We start from the raw sequence: 18,545 nt of genomic DNA, 5'->3' as shown, positions 1-18,545 counted from the left end.
GCCACGGTCGAGGAGGGAGCGTGAAAGAGAGGATAAACGAGGAGGAGGGAAGGCGGAGTGTCACTACTTTACGAAGTTTAAGGGGTTTTAGCGTGTATTCAGGTTAAGTTGTACTCCAGTCCAGCACCGACGCACACCACGAGCAGCGTAGTACCGCTACGCTAGCGAAAAGTGGACGCTCACGTAGTCTAAGCCGTCTAAGGTCTGGAGCACTCTGCCGGGCCAGGCGGCGTTCGGCATGCTTTGGCGCGACCGGCGCGCACTGTCGCACGCCGAAGCTGCTGGACCAGAGTGCATTGCGTGCTTTAGCTTGAATGGCCAGCAGTGTGCTGGGCTACAGTTCGGGTGCCCCGAAGAGAGTCTGCCGAGTTGTTGCCTTCTCCAAACGAAAAAAAAAAAAAAATGCACTCGCTCGCCGCGCTCCTGTGCGCATACGCTACGGCAACAGCTGATCACCGGGCGGAAATATGCGAACCAGGCGGAAATATGCGAAACGTGTACTACTTGACACTTAATTTCACGTCTGTGTGGGTGAAAGCGCTACGAGTATTGTGAATTACACAAAAGATGCTGACTAACATAAAAAGCACGACTAGCCCTGAACTAAATGTCCTCATGCTGTAAACACTGTGACGTCGTCACAGCTTCACGCACATGCGTCCTTGCGCACAGAAAATTTATATCCCGTATCTCATTTGAGATCCCATATATGACGTAATCGCGTACAATCTGCACACTTCAAGCTTTCTGTTAGGTGACGTCGTCCTATCAAGCGATGAAGAAATGTATGACCGATGTGGTATCGAACCACTGTCGTCTAGCATAGCAGCCCGACGCTCTATCAGGCCACCATTCCTTTTCTTTCTTGATTGTCTGTTTGTGCCATGCCAGAAACAAAAAATTCAAACAATATTAACAAACAATATCATTGTCCGCGTTAAAGAAACACTAGCCTATCCGGGGCCAATGCGTATACATTCTAAAAGTGTTTAATGTGAAAGAGGAGCTAAGCACGATCAGGTCACAGTTGCATGCATGCATTTCTCGTGCCAAAGTTGCCAAAGTGCGCATACCATACTGGAATGCCACGTGCAAGCAAGGTATGGTATCGTAAAATTTTAGTAAGGTCCTGCAGATCATGAGCCATCACGAAGCGGACTACTCCCACGTAGGTACCGGAAGGCCAAGCCTCTCGGCCGCATCGTGGGCCTGCTGGACAGCCCAGAGTTTCTCCGCAGCCCAGAAGAGAGCTGCAGAGAACCGCCTCCTCTCTGGCCGAGTTGTTATCGAGTTGTTATCGATGATAGAGCGTGACCGGGCACACCGCCAGAGCATGTGTTCTAACGTGGATGTTTCTACACAATCGCGGCAAGTACCATCGGTGCAAGTATCCGGATAGATTTTAGGTAAGAGCGACGGACTGGGATACGTATTCGTTTGTAGTAGACGCAGCGTCAGTGCTTGAGCTTTATTGAGCCGCGGATGAGGAACGACGTAGGTTCTACGGCTGAGATAGTAGTGTTTAGTAATCTCGTCGTAGGTGGAGGGCGTGTCCCTGTGCTCTGGGCAGTATCCTCGCATTATTTAATCGTGACAGCTAGCGTTCTGAGCCGCTGCGCTGGACTGCACTGTCTTCGGGTGATGCTGGATACCTACAAGATGCGTGAGGTTCGCCTATGATGCGTTCGCATTAAGATAAACAAATAAGTGGGGGATCACGTAATGTCACACTCGAGCGCCAGATTGAAAAAAGAAAGTCGCTGTACCACTCAAAAAAGGCGAAGCATCGACTGCGACAGCAAATTAGTAGGCAGCTATACGAAGTAAGGACAGTAGTTTCATCGGCCGTATGAGCCTGGAAACATTCGCTTACTAACCTAATTAACAAGCATGATGTCACGTGCGCACAAGCAAACATGAACACATACCACTCGATGAGCGCGGACATTCGCTATTCAATACGAGCTAGGGTACTGCTGTCCAAATTCTGACATGAAGACGCTCCCGTGTTACAACGTTAGCGATGTGCACCTAATACTGCTTGTTTGTCCACTTGTGCAGAATCACGGCCGGTTGATCGAAAACCACGTTTGAATCCAACGGCCGTGGCCGAATGAAGAGTGAGGCAAAGAGCATTCCAAACAGCCGCATCGTCCAGGCCAAGCCGAAGCCACCACCCGCGCGGTCACCGTCTCCTTCTCTTCTATCACTCGCCTACCTCCGCGGAGAACTTTCTGTGGCAATGAAGGAATAGCTACGAGGGCGGACCTTCTGCACATGTGCTACCGTGAGAATGAGTCCTACGCCGTTTGGCAGCGCTTTTGCTTTCTTGGAGCATACGTTGAATCGACGCAGCTTCCATGTGCGACGGTTCCTCGTTTGCACAGGGGCGGAAAGGAAAAGCGGCAAACCAAGCCAGCTTTAACACTCGGTGGTGTATTTTGTCTTATTGAGCTGTTGTAAGTAAAGTGCTTAGGTTTTCCCTTCCCGAGCTTGAAATAACTTGGATGAAAGCGCGAGAGGTTTCCAAGCATTCTCCAGCTTGTCTGCGCATTGCCTCCGTAGCTTTTCCGTCGTTAGGGAGAGCTTCAGCCTGTCCGATATTTCAGTAAATGCAAGGGGGCTGCATATTATGCCGGATGCTGGGAGGTGTAAACGAGAATGGCCTTTATAGGACCACCCCCTGGACCACCCCGCACAGCTCAACCATACAAACATAGAGCTAATATAGTAGTAACCAGTTGCATTATAGTTTTCTGCTGGTGTAAATTTTCGGCAGCAGGGTATCCATGAACACGTTGCCCCTTTAAGTGTTTAAATTGTTTTGCACTTGGTTACAGCAATACTAGGTATGTGCTCGGCAAGTTCTGCGCGACGAGGTGGCGGCACTCTGTAGGCCGTTCACGTTTACGCCTCCGCCCATTCGGCACAATGCACAGCTAACTTGCATTTACGGGACTATACCGAAGATGCTAAATCTCGCTATTGCTGTAAAGTGTCCGTGAGTGTAGATGTTCACGTAGGTAGTCGAGAAATCTGTGGAGTTCAATCAACGTCTCTTTATGGCTCTCATTGATTATGAAAGGCGTTTGATTCAGTATGGATACCAACAGTCAAAGAGGCATTGCGTAATCACGGAGTACAGGAGACATACGTGGATATCTTGGGAAATATCTAGAAACTTTCCACAGCCACCGTGGTTCTCCAAAAGGAAAATAGAAAGTTACCTGTCATGAAACGGCTCAGACAGGGAGACAAACCTATGCAATGCTATTCTGTGCATGCTTAGGAGTACTCAAGCTATTACACTGGGAAGGCTTAGAGCTGGGAATCAATGGCGAATAACTCAGCAACCTTCGGTTTGCAGATGACATTGTCCTGTTCAGCAACACTGAAGACAAATTACGACAAATGATTGAGGCCCTTAAGGGAGAAAGTGTGAGAGTTAAGTTGAAGACTATTATGCAGAAGACAAAGATATGCAGACAATAACTAGCCTGGTAAGGGAACAAAAATTCAGGATTGCCACTCAGCGTCGACAGTTTGTAGAGGAGTACGTTTGTGTAGGTCAATTACTCACAGGGGACCCTGATCATGAGAAGGCAATTTACAGAAGAATGAAGAAGCATTGGAATACCTACTGCAGGCGTTAGCAAATCGTGACTGGAGGCTAAATTACCTCAGTCTTTGAACAGAAAAGTGTACAATCATTGCATTCTAGCGGTGCTAACATATTGAGAAGAAACTAGTAGGGTAGCAAAGAAACTTGAGAACAATGCCCGCACAAAGGGCAATGCAACGAAAAATGTTAGGCGTAAGTTCAATAGACAGGAAGAGAGTGGTATGGTACAGACAGCAAACGGGGATAGCGGATATTCTAGTTGGCATTCAAAGAAAAAGATGGAGTTGGGCAGGCCATTTGATTCAGTATAGGTACCAGCAGTCATAGAGGCATCGAGTAGTCAAGGAGGGCAGGAGGCATACGTCATATCTTGGCAAATATCTACAAGGATACCACAGAGACCATGGTTCCCCGCAAGAAAAGTAGAAAGTCACCTACCAACAAAGAGGTCAGGCAAGGAGACACAACCTCTCCAATGCTGTTCAGTATATCTTCAACCCCACTGTTACACTTTCTCGCTTAATGGCCTCAGTCATTTGTTGTAATTCGTGTCCAGAACTGCTGAACAGGAAAATATTGTCTGCAAACCGAAGGCTGCTGAGTTATTCGCCGTTGATCCTTACCCGTAAACCTTCCCAGTCTAATAGCTTGAATACTTCTTCTAAGCATGCACTGAATATCATTAGCAAGGTTGCGTCCCATGTCTGACTCATTTTTTCACAGGTAAATTTGTACTTGTGGGGAACCACGTTGGCTGTGGAATCTTCGTACATATTTCCCAAGAAATTCACGTATGCCCCCTGTACTCCTTGATTGCGCAATCCCTCTATCTTGCTGGTATCTACACTGAATCAAATGTAGCTGAGGACGGAAGAAAATTAGGTGGAGTGAAGAAATTAGGAAATTTGTAGGCGCAAGCTGGGATCAGCTAGCTCAGGAGAGTGTAATTGGAGACGGCAGGGAGAGAGAGGCCTCCGTCCTGCAGTGTAAATTAAAACAAACTGCTGCCGCCGCCGCTGCCGCCGCTGCTGCTGCTGCTGCTGCTGCTGCTGCTGCTGATGATGATGATGATAAAGAAGAAGATGATGATGATGATACATGTCGCGGATCGCGGCGGCAGCTACCACAGTATATAGGGGCGACAATAAGGTTTATATCAGAAGTGGTTTACCTATTCACATCTCTAAAAATAAAATTCGGTGCTTCTTTAGGGTTGCAGGGTTATGGTTCTAAATATATATGCATATTTTAAATTTGTACGGCTCAAATAAAAAAAACATTGAGAGACACTTCGTGCAACTAGCGGAATTGAAATGAAGGAGTACTACGTTGGAATACGTGCACTTCGGCTCCAACCGCAGTGTCTCTACAGTTCACACTTGCCCAACTAGCGGAATTGAAATGATGGAGTACTACGTTGGAATACGTGCACTTCGGCTCCAACCGCAGTGTCTCTACAGTTCATACTTACCGGGCTCTCCTGTGATCAGAGAGGCAGGGAGCACGGAACAAGCGCTTCTACCGACGCCCCTCCGTGTTCCACGTCGGGGACGTCCACCTCTCACGCCATGGCGCCTACAGCGTCATGGACTCCCTCGAAGGCCCACGTCTTCGATGTTGTTGTCCCTACGGGGAATGGTCCCGAGACCTTCGTCGACGCGACGGCCTCAATAGTTGGCCTCTCTGAGGTCTACTGCGTTCAGCACATGGGAGGCCTCAACTTCCAAGTCACCGTCAAGAGCATGGCTTCCATGACTCTAATCGTCGATGCTGGCTGCCTCGTCATCGGTGGCGAGCATTGTCCCGTCGACCCCGTCGGCCCGCAGGTAACCAACGTAACCTGCCTCTTTTTGCCGTCCTTCGTCCCGAACGAAGTCCTCGTCCAGGCACTCTCACCATACGGCAAGGTTCTGTCTGTCAACGCTGGTCTTATGAGCGGACGACGTGGCGTGCTCACGGGCACACGCTTCGTGCGTATGGAAATGAGCACCACAACCCCGGTCCCGAATTATCTGCGAGTCTCTGGTCATCGTGTGACGTTCGACTACCGCGGCTTGCAACGCGTGTGTCGTCGGTGCGGTTCCAGCGACCACTACCGTGCACAGTGCACCGCCGCGTTCTGTGGCCGTTGTGGCGTCCATGGCCACGAAAGCGACGGGTGTGACCGTCCTTGTCGGCGTTGCGGGGATAGTCACCCTACGGTCGCGTGCCCTGTGCGGCGTTCATACTCAGACGCTGCTGCTGGAGCCTTTCCCCCCTTACCGCCGGCGTCAACTGCGGTTGCGACTGCGCGTGACGCCGTAACCAAAGAAATCGCACTGACACCGCAAGAAGCAGCGTCAAGAAATGAAAAAGAAGAGGCATGCAGCTCGGGAAGTCACAACGCGCCATCTTCGCCGGCCTCCTCTACTGAGAAAGAAGACCATGACGTGGCGGATCGCAACACGCCATGTTCGCTGGCCTTCCAAGCAGCGAAGGACACGCGTGCTGTGGCCGAAAGCGCCTCCACTTCGGCTGCTACCATCAGTCCTCCTGATCGCAGCAACGTTTTAAATGCAGATAAAACACCTGACCCTGCAATCACTACAGTCGATATACCCACGAAATCTGCTGTGGCTTCATCCGCCTCAATTACATCTCCTACAACGGCGCAACCATTACATCTGAACGAGCCCCCAGCTGCCGAAGTTGTCGGCGACGATGAAATCAATCCCGCCCTACCGCTACCGACATCATCCTCATCAGAAAACAGCTTCAGCCTCGGAGTTGATAGCAGCGTTGGACTCTCGCCAAGCCTGGATGAACTCGACATAGAAATGGCGGCCCCACGAGACGTAAAGCGCGCTCATGCGTCAGCCTCTGGCTCGGACGGCGGCCCCGATCGCCGTGCCGAGTTACAGCGGCCCAAAAAACCTCGGCCTTCTTCGAGAGGGTCGAAGAAGTGACGCGTGCACTGCTTAACCTCTGGACTTGTTCCCAGGGCGCCGACTTGAACAACACGACCAGGTCAGTTTGGTGATACATTTAATTAATTATGGCTGACACCCTCAAGATTATTTCATTAAATGCGCAAGGGTTCCGAAGCCCTGTAAAACAAGCCGAAATTATCAGCGTGGCCCGCGCAAAAAAGTGTGACATACTGTGTTTACAAGAAACAAATTTTTTCACCATTGGACATGTCCTTACTTTCAAACGCACTTTTAACCTAGACTGTTTCTTCTCTTTCGCGACATCACGATCTAGCGGAGTTGGTATTATTATTTTCAACAGAGCTCTCTTGCGAGATCATCATGTCTTTTATGATGGGACTGGGCGAATATTGGCATTTGATTGTGTACTATCTTCATTTAGGTTACGGATTTTGTGCATATATGGACCCGCGCAGGCCATTAAGTCCAATGATTTTTTCCGTGACCTGGACGTGTATTTCCTTGACGGTCGTCACGTGGTGCTCGTTGGGGATTTTAACTGCGTCTTAGACACGCGAGCAGATGTGCAAGGCCCGGGCTGGGGTCGCCCTGATTGGAACGCACGGGAGTTGCGTCGCCTCGTCCAGCATTTTTCGTTGCTGGATACATATCAACTTTTTCATGGTTCTTTATTTGCCTGGACCTGGCGACGCGGTGCGTCGTCAAGCAGGTTAGACCGTGCCTATGTGCCAAGCAGTTTAGCTCAGTATGTCACCCGGTCTGATGTGATAACGTTTCCTTTATCCCCTGTTTATATTTCCGACCATAAACCAGTAATACTTGAAATTCGTTTCCCTGCTTCCTCATCAGTAAAACCCTGGCGTCTGGACATCCGCGTTCTACATGACGCGCGCTCGCGCTCTTGTTTGTCAAGAGTCTTGGGCGCCTCTGTTTCTAGATCTGACCGAGAGTCATGGGATACGCTCAAGGTGCAGTGGCGTCTGCACTGTTCAGTTGAAGGACGTGCACTCAGACGACGTATGTCAGAAGAACTGGCGGATACTGCCACGAAGCTCCGCATCGCCCTTCGGGTCAATCAACTGACTCCGTTGATGCGGTCCTGGCAGCGTGAGCTACGGAGGCGTTTCCAACGCCTCATCGCGGCGTCGTCTTTGTCAGCTGCTGCTTGGCGATGCAGACGTAATCCGAGTGCACACCCCGAAGTTCTGCGTTTTTCAAGAAACTCGCTTTTTAGACAGCCGAATGCATTCGGTTCTGCGGCCCCAAGAGCACTTCCTGTTACACCACCTCCCACGCGTGATTATTCGCTCTTCGTAACGCACTTTGAAAACATGGCGCGTACGACCATGCAAATAGATTCTGGCTCTCGAGGATTTCATACATTACTTAGTGGTCTGCCTCAGGTTCCACCTGAGGTAGCCGACCGTCTTTGTGCACGACCATCAGCCGAGGAAGTGAAGGCAGCATTATCTTCCATGAAGCGTGGCTCGGCCCCAGGGCCGGACGGGTTACCCGTTGAGTTTTATCTAACGTTCTGGGAAGATATTGGTGCCACTTTCGTATCTGTCATCAGCCAATGCTTTGAGAACTTTGATTTCCCGCTTAGTTTTCGGGACGGTCGCATTGTGCTAATACCTAAGCACGATCCGTCATCAGTTCGCCCAGAGGAATGGAGGCCAATCACGCTTCTCAACGTTGACTACAAAACCTTCACAGCTGTTCTCACCCGGCGCTTGAGAAGCCTGATGCCTTCCCTAATAGGACACCATCAGGCATGCTCAGTCCCTGGCAGAGAGATACACAGTCTTTCATTCGTTACGCGTGACATAATGACATACACTCTGGCCAGGTCGGCACGTGGTCTCTTAGTTTCACTAGATCAAGAAAAGGCATTCGATGGCCTTGAACATAACTACATTTTTAATGTACTGACCTCGTTCGGCTTCTCGTCAAATTTTGTTGAACTTATTAGGAATACCTATTCTAATATCCGAAGTACATTGTTCCTGGATGGCCGAGAAAGTGCACCGTTTTCCGTTACTCGTGGCGTTCGTCAAGGGTGCCCTCTATCCCCAGTACACTTTGTGCTCAGCCTTGAACCATTTCTGCGCTCAATAGTGAGAGACCCTTACGTATGCGGTCTCCCACTGCCTGGTAGCGGTGTTGTGAAGGTGACAGCCTTCGCCGATGACATCACATTATATCTCAGGAATGAAGATAGCTTAACTCGTAGCCTTCGAATTTTCACTGAGTACGGAAGTACTTCAGGTGCTGCGCTAAACTTTTCAAAATGTCGCTATTTGTTCATTGGTTCACCACAGACACGCCTAAGTCCCCTTTTCCGTCTTCAAAAGAGCAATTCTCTTCGCATTTTAGGCCTTGACTACACCTCTAATGGCATATCAGACTCTGTGTGGCTCTCAATTCTTGAAGATGTAAGGCGAAATATTGAAGATGTTCAAGGGTATGATTTACCCCTATCAGAAAGAAGGTACTTAGCGCAGTCTGTATTTTGCGGCCGAGTGTGGTACGTTTGTCACGTCGTACAGCCACCATTACGGGTTGCTAGGTCCTTGCAGTCCCTTCTTGGTGCCTTCTTCTGGTCGGGCCGCACAGAACTAGTCTGTCGCGCGGCGCTTGGGCAACCACGCTCTCGTGGTGGGTTCACCTTCCCATCCGTGTCTGTCCGCTGCCGGCTGCTTGCTCTGCGATTTCTGCTCCGTCTGTTACAGCATGATCAGTGTCCAGCGCGTGAACTCGCTTGCTATTTCCTTGGTACGAAAATTCGCTACATGTTACCGGGCGTACACTTAAATCACGGACCACAAGTGTTAAACGCACCTACATTTTACTGTACGGCCGTGGCATTTTATCGCCACATACAACAGGTATGTCCCGATGTAGACGTTCTCCAAAACCGTGTAGTAGATACTATGTCAGCCTTACTGCTTCCTCTAGTTCCCCCAGCGCGCCTCGCACGTTCAAATAATGTGTCGTGGGGTGCGATAACGGCGTCATTTTTGCCTGGCCACCTACGCGACTTCATGTGGCGTCTAGGGTGGCAAGTGCTTCCAACTCGGGACAGGCTTGAGCGGTGGGGCGTTGTCCCATCTTCGCAGTGTCCCAATTGCCCCCTTCAAGAATCCAATAAACATGTACTGCTGCAATGCGTCGTTGCCAGGATATTTTGGAGGGCCGTACATACTGGATTTCGTGGCCTTGGAGTTAACCGCTTTATTACGTCTGGTCGCTGCTCACGTGGCCGCTTCGCGCGACTTTTAATTGCTGCGGGGGCCTTCTGTCTATGGCGTAACCGGTGCGAGGCAGTTACCATGGGACGTCGTCACCGCGCTCTGTTTCCACTTATGGGGAGGCTCTACTCTGAGCTACTGTCGTTTCTGTCGGAGGAGTTGTTCTTCCTTGGAGAAGAAGAGTTCCTTCGACAGTGGTCTTGTCGCTTCCTGTCGGTGGCTGATGGACGCGTATGGCTGAATTTTCGTCCAGTCTGGTTCTTGTAGCCAGACCATCAGAAGTATTCATTTAATGCACATAGGATGCAGGTGCCCGTGATTTCTGTGTGTGTGTCCTCTCGTATACATGATCATTTTTGTATATACACATCTCGTGCACATCACTTCAAAATTGTGTAAAGTGTTCTATCACATCATCATTGTACATAACCATTGTGTACACTGTATATATTGAAAATCATCTTGCACATGTGGCATTTAGTTTATGTGTAACTGTGCCTTTCCGTGGGTATACGTGTTTATATGTTGGTGCGTGAGGACTCGGACATTACTTACGTTGAAAGCGTGCTGTGTTTCGTTTCTTACATGTTATCGTCCGGGTGGAATTGTGCCGTGATTATGACTCGGTGTTCGTATCGTCTCTTGTCGAAATAAACTTTTTCTAAACACACGAATCGTAGTTTTCGGCCAGCCTGGTTCTTGCAGCCAGGCCATCAAAAGTATTCTCTGAATATACATATGTGCAGGTGGCCGTGGTTTCTGTGTGCTCTCGTACGCATGAACACCTTTGTATACACACATCTAGTAGTATCGCTACAAAACTATGTGAAGTCACATCATCATTGTACATAACCATTGTGACCACTGTACCTATTGAACATCATTTTGCGTAATGTGACGATTAGTTCATGTGTAACTGTGGATTTCCGTGGGTCCATGTGGTTATTATGCGAAGCATATTACTAGAGCTCAACCCAGCTCCTCAGGCGCGGCGGTGTCGCCTTCAATGACCTTTAGTGACCCCATGTCATACCACGTGACACCGTGACGTCACGACAGAGGAGAAACGGGGCTCCAACTCGCGCCGTCGCTCGCGGCGTCGCGGCGGTATATAAGCAGCTGCGCTTTTTCTAGGTGGCTTTGGCTCAACTCTTGCAGGATGGGCTGGGTGGGAATCGAACCACGGTCTCCGGAGTGTGAGACGGAGACGCTACCACTGAGCCACGAGCGCGATGCTTCGAAGCGGTACAAAAGCGCCTCTAGTGAATGCGGTGTTGCCTTAGAAACGAGCTGTTTCTAAGGCTCAGGCGTGCGTCGCTTGCTCAGGCGCACATTTCGTTGCCGCGCCGAACGCTGCGTTGCTCGACGCTCACCGCGTCCAATGCGGGGCGCGTAGTCGCTGCGCCGTAGCCCATTGTCTTACACCCCTTGGCGGGTCGACGGGAACGCTGTCGCGTTCCACTCTTGAAGGCGAAGCAGAGTAACGCATGAGTTGTTTCTTCGTCTAGCCGAACCAAATATAGCCAAGCAACAGCAGTTCACCAGGCTAAACAGTGGTTCAACAACTAAAACAAAGGCTAGTATGCTTCGCATCCTGGGCTTAACCTTAGCTAAGCCACAGCCATTTTATGTAAGTGAGTGTGGAATCGGACACTTCTTACAAAACGTGCCATGTATACAATTTTTCGTACTTTGTAGATGTTATCGTCCTGGTAGAATTGTCCCGTCTTTGTGGCTCAGTGTTCGTATCGTCTTTTGTTGAAATAAACTTTTTCTAAAGACAGTGACTTGCTTCAAGCTTTTTCTTAATGCGGCTCTAAACACGCCATAAGGCTGGCAACTACGTACATCGTGCTTATGCTGATCTGTCATCGTCAATTACTATGTTCGTACATTAATTTCTTGGAAACGTTTTTACCACCACCACCACCTTTGCTCCCCCCTCCTTCCCCACCCCCCCCCCCCCACCAAAAGAAACGACAGCAGCCGTTATCGATTCCTCCCGCTCTTAGCTCAATTACTACAACAGAATCATTCTCCCCTCAGTGAGCACTACCACGTCATTTTCCCTTGTCAGGTTTTTCCTTAAATAATTGAGTTCGTCTACCATGGGGCACTTGCAAGAGTTGGGGTCGGGCATGTAAAATGGGGTAAGCTGGCCTATGCCGACGTCCTACTCATCCACGCTATAGACGTTGTTGAAGGGAGGTATGCGTTCTCGTTGAGAACGAGGAGCACTGAGTTTATTTACAATATCTAGATGATGAGTAGAAGAAGTTACATCTCATCACTGTAGCGTGACTGAAGTGAAGCACACCGAGCAGCCGAAAAAGGTCGCTTAAACCCCCTGTGTCCTCCCTAGATCCCTAGGCAAGGGAAAACTGCCGCCACCCTTCGTGCAATTGGAGAATCCAAAATCGTCGAAGGACCCGCGATGAGGGCGAGGGTTCACACAATCACTCCCGCACCTTTTTTTTTTCACAGAACCCACAGGAAGAAGGGGACCTTCATAGACGGGGATTGCCACGCTTGACTCAACCTGGCGCATCTTAATTCCTGGGATGATAACGCAGTTAGCTGGAGCGTCTGTCAGATTACCGTGGTGGTTACCGAGGTGCGTGAGGGAAGGCCGTAGAAAACGTTTTTCCGAAAGTTTCGTCCTCCCATTGGTCCGTGGAGGCGACAGTGAACCAGCAAACACTACTCGATCCGCCGAACCTGTCTCGCATTGCAGGCGCCGCAGGTCTGTCCGAGGAGGACGCATTGTTAGCTTGAAGAAGCGATTCATCACAGTGAGGCAGGAGAGTGGACATAAAAACAGGCTGATGATGATGATTATGACGATGATAGACGTCGCGGATCACGGCGGCAGTTCCCATAGTATATAGGGGTGATAATAAGGTTTATATCAGACGTAGCCTAAATGTTCTCAATTTTTAAAATAAACTTCGGTACATCTTTAGGGTTGCAGTCTTGTGGTTTTCAAATACATATGCCAATTTTAAGTTTTTACGGCTAAGATGAAAAACAAAGTTTCAGAGCCACCCTGTGCAACGAGTAGAGCTGAAACGAAGGACTACAAGGTAGGAATGCGCGAACTTTGGCTCCGACTGCGGCGGAAACGTTCATATATATCGCCGTGCGCTCTCGCGTGATCGTTGTACATACCTATTTGGTACACTGTAGATAACAACATTATTTTATATAACGTGACAATTAGTTTGTGTGTTACTGTGTGTTGCGTGGGTCTATGTGAACACACCCGCTTGCATCAAGCTTTTTCTTCACGCAGCTGCAACCACACCATCAGGCTGGAAAATACATATGTTGTGGTTGTGCTGATCTCTCGTGGTGAATTACTATGGTCGTACATTATTTCCTTACAATTAGCGTTTGTCTCACTGCCACCTTCACTCACCACACTACCACTCCCCCCCCCCCCCCCAAAAAAAAAAAAGAACATACAGCAGCCTTTCGCGATTCCTTCCACTCTTAGCTCAGTTAATATGACATAAGTATTCTGCCACAGCGAGCACTACCAAGTCATTTTCCTTAAAAAAATTGAGTGCGCACGCGATGGGGACCTATAGACAAGAAGAACCCAATGGTCCAGGCGGTTTCGATAGGGTGAAGGGCGTGGTCCTATAAAATCGAATTACTTCAAAAAGATTTTTATAAATGGAGATATTTATTATACGTTTAAAAGGTCATTTTTGTTGCGTGGTAGCACCGAAAGAAATGCTGGCTCTGCCCTAATTGAGAGTAGATCTAAGGATGAAATGGCTAACGGCAAAGAAGATTGTTTGGAATAATTATGAAGGTTACTCACGACCATCTCACAACCATCCGCAGCGGGTCGGATGCTGCCAGCCTGGTCACGCAGCGTGGCGCCATCTCTCGAAGGAGGTGGCACTAAACCCGCGCCGCGTAACTCACGGACCGGTGGCGTTGAAGAGAGCACAGGCAACCCTGTGCTCAGCGTCAAAAGATGACAATCGGGCGTTTGGGGCCCTGCAACTACCTTTTGAACGTCACTATTGGAAATGACAAATTAAACGTCAGCTTACAAGAAGTTACATCTCGAGTGATATTGTGAACAAACATTAGGAAGACATTGGAAGCAGTATTTTTTTTTTTTTACTTGTATGGCCAGTAACTAGCGTGTGTAATACGCTCCCGTAAAAGAGGTTGGCGTCCAAAGGCCGTGTTTTCTTAAGTTTTAACTAGTTGCCCGGATGATTTCGTTTTGTTCTCGCAACGGTGCCCGGATGTTCTCGCTTAGTTCTCGCCGCATTCTCGTCCCATTCTCGTCTTGAGTGCCTCGATAACAGCTCTGCATTTGGACTCAAGGTCTCTCAAACGTCGCCGACAACGGGAACTAAAAGCATTGCGTACTTAAAAGTGGCACTTTCGCCTGAAACGTCAAACATCGATCGCAATAGCAAAATTAGTGGATCACTATAATAAGTAAGGATAGTAGTTTTATCGGCCGTATAATCTTGGAAACGTTCGCTCACTAACTGTATTAAAAGGTATGGCGTCATCGCGCGAAAGCAAACATGAACAGATCACGCCCAATGAGCGCGGACAGTCGCTGTCAGAAGGCTGTTGTGAGCAAGCGGGGCAGCAGCAGCGAGCGACGTGGTTTTCGTGTGGTCAATCGCTTCGACGCCCGCGGCGAGAACACAGCGCGCACGCAGGTATGAGTCGTCTACAGATCCCTACAGAACCGGGGAAAGTTCACACTTGTCGGTGGAGTTGAAGCTGCCCCCCACCCCCACGCCTCTATCTCCCGCGCTGCCTACCTGCTTTCCCTCATATATAGCGCGCGAGATTGAACCGCCATCGTCAGTTCCCCTTGCGCTCGCTCGCAAAATTCGCAGTTTCTGTTGAAGCACAACACCGCCCCTCCCCTCCTTCCCCCAATCCCGTCCCCTCACGGTCCTTCGCGCGACGGAAGACGGCGCGTTTGCTCTCCGCTTCCTTCCTTCGCACGTACCAGATTGAGCCGCGATCGTCGGCTCCGATCGCGTGCTTTCACTGGCAGATACAGCGTACGGCGCGCGGCCACGGTTTTATCCCCCTTGGACTTTGCACGGAACATCACGGCGACGGCGACGGTAGAAATGCAGCTGCAGTGTCCATATAATTACTATCACATTAAAAAAATCGTAGCGCATGCACGTTCACAGTACTCAGCGGCTAGGTTGCACGAAACCAAAAAAGTTTAAGTGTAATATCGAGGAGAATGTGAATGTTTTTTTTTTCAGCATAATTTTAAAGATAGATCGCGGTTGACTAAGGTGCGTCTCCTCAGTCGCAATTATAACACAATTTTCTTAACTCTTACTTTCCTGAAGCTCCTCGCAAAGCTAAGCCTATTTACTCTGCGAAAAAAAATAATTAATGTATTTTTACGATAGTTACATTTCAGCTAATAACTAAAGCTAACAACATCATTTGCGCCAGCGGTGGCCGAGTCATACTAGTGGTGAGGTAGGAGTACTGGAGGCTGAGACCTGAAAGCTCAACCTAAAGGAAAAAAGAAATATAGAACGGCGTTTTCTTGACATGTTCTCCGCGGGACGTACAATTTGCAAATAAATAAACAAATATAACCGAACCTTCCGTTCACGTAATATGAAGGGAGGACTTATGTGTTGTTTGTAATTCTATCAATTCCGAGGTGGTTCTCAGTGCTTGTTCTGACCTGCTCATATATTTCTTGGCCATGTTACTTGTTACGTATGTTCGGACATCCATGTTTGACATAGCTGCGTTGTTGATTCCTGTCAAGTGATCGGGATCAATTGTACTATGTACATCTTTGAGAACTACAGCCAAAGCCGCCGTCAATTCAGCATTGTACAATGGACAGAGCGATGAGTGCCGTCCTACTGAAACAAACGAACAAAGAGACGAAACAAAAGACTTACGCTGTGAAAAAGCGTCATTTCCGATTAAATTCTCGGCAGACGTGCTTTTTTTGTTGGCTTTAGATTTTCTTTTGGGCAAGCCAATGTTTCGGTTAAGCCTCGGCTTTAGATTTTCTCTTGGTTAAGCCGGGAGCTCGAGCTGAGGTCGTTGCTCTCCGGCTGGGGTTCGTTCTGCGCCGCGTTTTAACTCGACCCAGCGCTGCAATTGATTGGATTAAGAGTTTCACTCGTTCTCTCACAGGCGGCACTTTTGGAGAGGAATTGCGCAAAGATACGGTTCTGGCGAGCCCCTTTCGAAAGTCGGCACCAACCATCTACGGGCGAACTTAAGAAAGTCGCCGGACTAATTGGCGACAGATATGAACTCCCACGCTCCTATGCTGTCTGTCACAAACACTCGGCGCCACGAGCACAGAGTCGCAGGCCCGGTGGCGTCAGTGCCCCGCTTTCGCATATTAAATTCGTCTGGCCTCGTTATACATGCATGTCGTTTAGGCAGCACGAGAGTTGCCCGAGCGCCTTTTTGACATAAAGGCGATGCAGAACTTGGGAGATTTTTTTGTTAAACTATGTTTCACTGGTACAAAAAAAAAATGTTGCAACAGGCTAAGAGCATTGCCGCGGCTTAGTTTACGCTTATTCAGAACACTAATGAGCTATATTTGATTGGCCGGTTGGTGTTCTCGCACAGCCGTCAAGCAAAACCAAGGGCCTGAAGTGCGCACATTACTGCATACGTGGCATCACGAAGAAGTTTGAACTCATTAGCCTCGTTGCAGCTGTCTCCTTCTCATTCTTGTATTTGCTAGATAATAAGGGGGGGGGGGGGGGGAGGAGCTGTAGGAGACGTTGAGAGGCGAATACGGCGCAGGAATACGGCTCTTTCGCGTGGCTAGGGATTATAGTGCGCATGTACTCCTACATAATTATATGCACATACTTTTGTGTAGTGAAATCAGTTGGTTGAGGTGCAACACACAGAACCTCGGCACAACGTAAGAGTGAAAGCACGGCAGTCAACTCCGCTAGGAGGTATCCCTCTAAAAGCTCTGGTAAGATGCCTAATGACACTACCACTAGTACGCCGGAAGAGTTCGTGCCGAAAAGGGTCGAATACGTTATGCTGCCAAGAGGAGTACGGTATGGCATTAAAAAAACAATTCGGTTGCAGTTTGGCACACAGCGTCGGAAGCAACAGCCAGTAACGATCTTGGACTGCTGCTGCGAACAAGTACACTTCCAGAAGCATTTGGTCAGCGACTCTTGGTTGTGGTGCGTGACGTGTGTGATCGGCTGCGGTTCCTGTCCGGCATCGTCGTTTCGAGACCAAACGATAAAAAATTCAAGTGGTCCTTACAAGGGAACTTCCTGCATGGCAAGAACGTTATGCTGTACCGTCTCTGTCAGCGCAGTAATTCTCTGACCAATGCAAGAATAACGCTGTCGTCGTGGAGCACTGTTGTCATCCGTTCTCAACATTCTACAAGGTCTACCGCGTTTGAATAAAATCGCAGAGAGATTCGTTTATCCGAGGATTCCTGATATACGTGTCAGGCTTTAGAAGAGTGGGGCACAGTTTGGAATGTCCTATTTGTGCCCCGGATGTCTGCATAAACGCTACTGGAACAATATTGGCCACGAGATCAAGAAGAGTCGCCACCTGACGGGCAATAGCTGAACCACGGATTGTGAAGAGTGTGCGGTGCGTCGTCGGCTGGGCCCTACGTATTTACATGCGCTCGTACGGCGTGCATATATTTAAAAAGAAAACAAATTATTCCGTAGTTGTAGCGCACTCTCAAATGTTGCTCTAAATTTTTTTGACGACTTACAGTAGCATTTAACTTTGCGCTATCATCTCTGTAGTATAGTATTGTAGTAAGATCAGCGACTGTCTATGTCGTGCGCGAGATGTTTGACCGTCGCACCCTCCCCTCGCCACAGTCATGCCAATCGTATGGTCACGTTGTGTTTGGAGTACACCATGGAAAACTTTTTTGCATCATTTTAAACACATCAAGCGGCCTCAGCGACACGTGAATGCCCCCGCTTTAGCGACCTGTGGCAACGTGTTGATTGCTCCGCAATCTCTGTGATGCCACACAACAGGAACGAGTTGGCGTAAATATCGCTATTTATTTAAAAAAATTCACACATTTAGACCATAATTGCACGTCTCTCGCTTAGTGGTTATGCGACTGCCTGATGCTGATGATCGTTGCTTGGAAAGATACGGCCCAAAGGGTGTAACTTTGTTTAAGAGTGTACTATCGACACTTCGCAGGCTTTTGCGCTTCGGTGTGTGAATTTTTAATGTCTTCGTTATTTTATAACTGCAGTGTCGATATTGTTTTCATGTTAAAAATTGGCTTAACAACGCTTGGCGGCGCCTTGGGTAACTTGTGCTTAGTGTGCGAATTTTCATGCCCATTTTAAGAAAAATAACTTTCTTGAAAAACAGTTCACCCTCTCTCCTTTTCTTTTGTTTGTTTTGTTTATGTTTTGCTGGCATTAGGTGCATTACTGATGCTCTGTTGGCTTGTGTAAGCACAGAAACTGCAAAACGTGTTTTTCGTTCATGCTATACTAAATTACCAGCACATTACTGAAAACTGTCGTGCTTAAGGAATTTTGTTGCATCACCTCGTAATACAGTTGTTTTTTTACCCATTCTGCAATGCATTGGTGGCGGCGAGAAAGCGGTGATAAATTTCTTGCCATCAATTTTTTTTCTTCAAAGTAAATAAAAGTGCTTTTAAATGCGGCAATACAGAAAGCACGGTATTCGAAAGAATGAACGCGCAAA

General features: G+C 48.6%; 1 protein-coding gene across 1 annotated transcript in view; it reads right to left on the bottom strand.

The window, feature by feature from the left end:
* The window catches only part of LOC126527648 (uncharacterized), a 279,332-nt gene that overhangs the window by 67,081 nt on the left and 193,706 nt on the right, over positions 1 to 18,545 (bottom strand). The gene's annotated exons all lie outside the window — the stretch shown is intronic.

This window comes from Dermacentor andersoni, chromosome 9 (genome assembly GCF_023375885.2).
Source record: "Dermacentor andersoni chromosome 9, qqDerAnde1_hic_scaffold, whole genome shotgun sequence".
Lineage (NCBI taxonomy): Eukaryota > Metazoa > Arthropoda > Arachnida > Ixodida > Ixodidae > Dermacentor > Dermacentor andersoni.
Note: the sequence above shows the minus strand (reverse complement) of the source record. Positions and strands in the feature narration are given on the sequence as shown.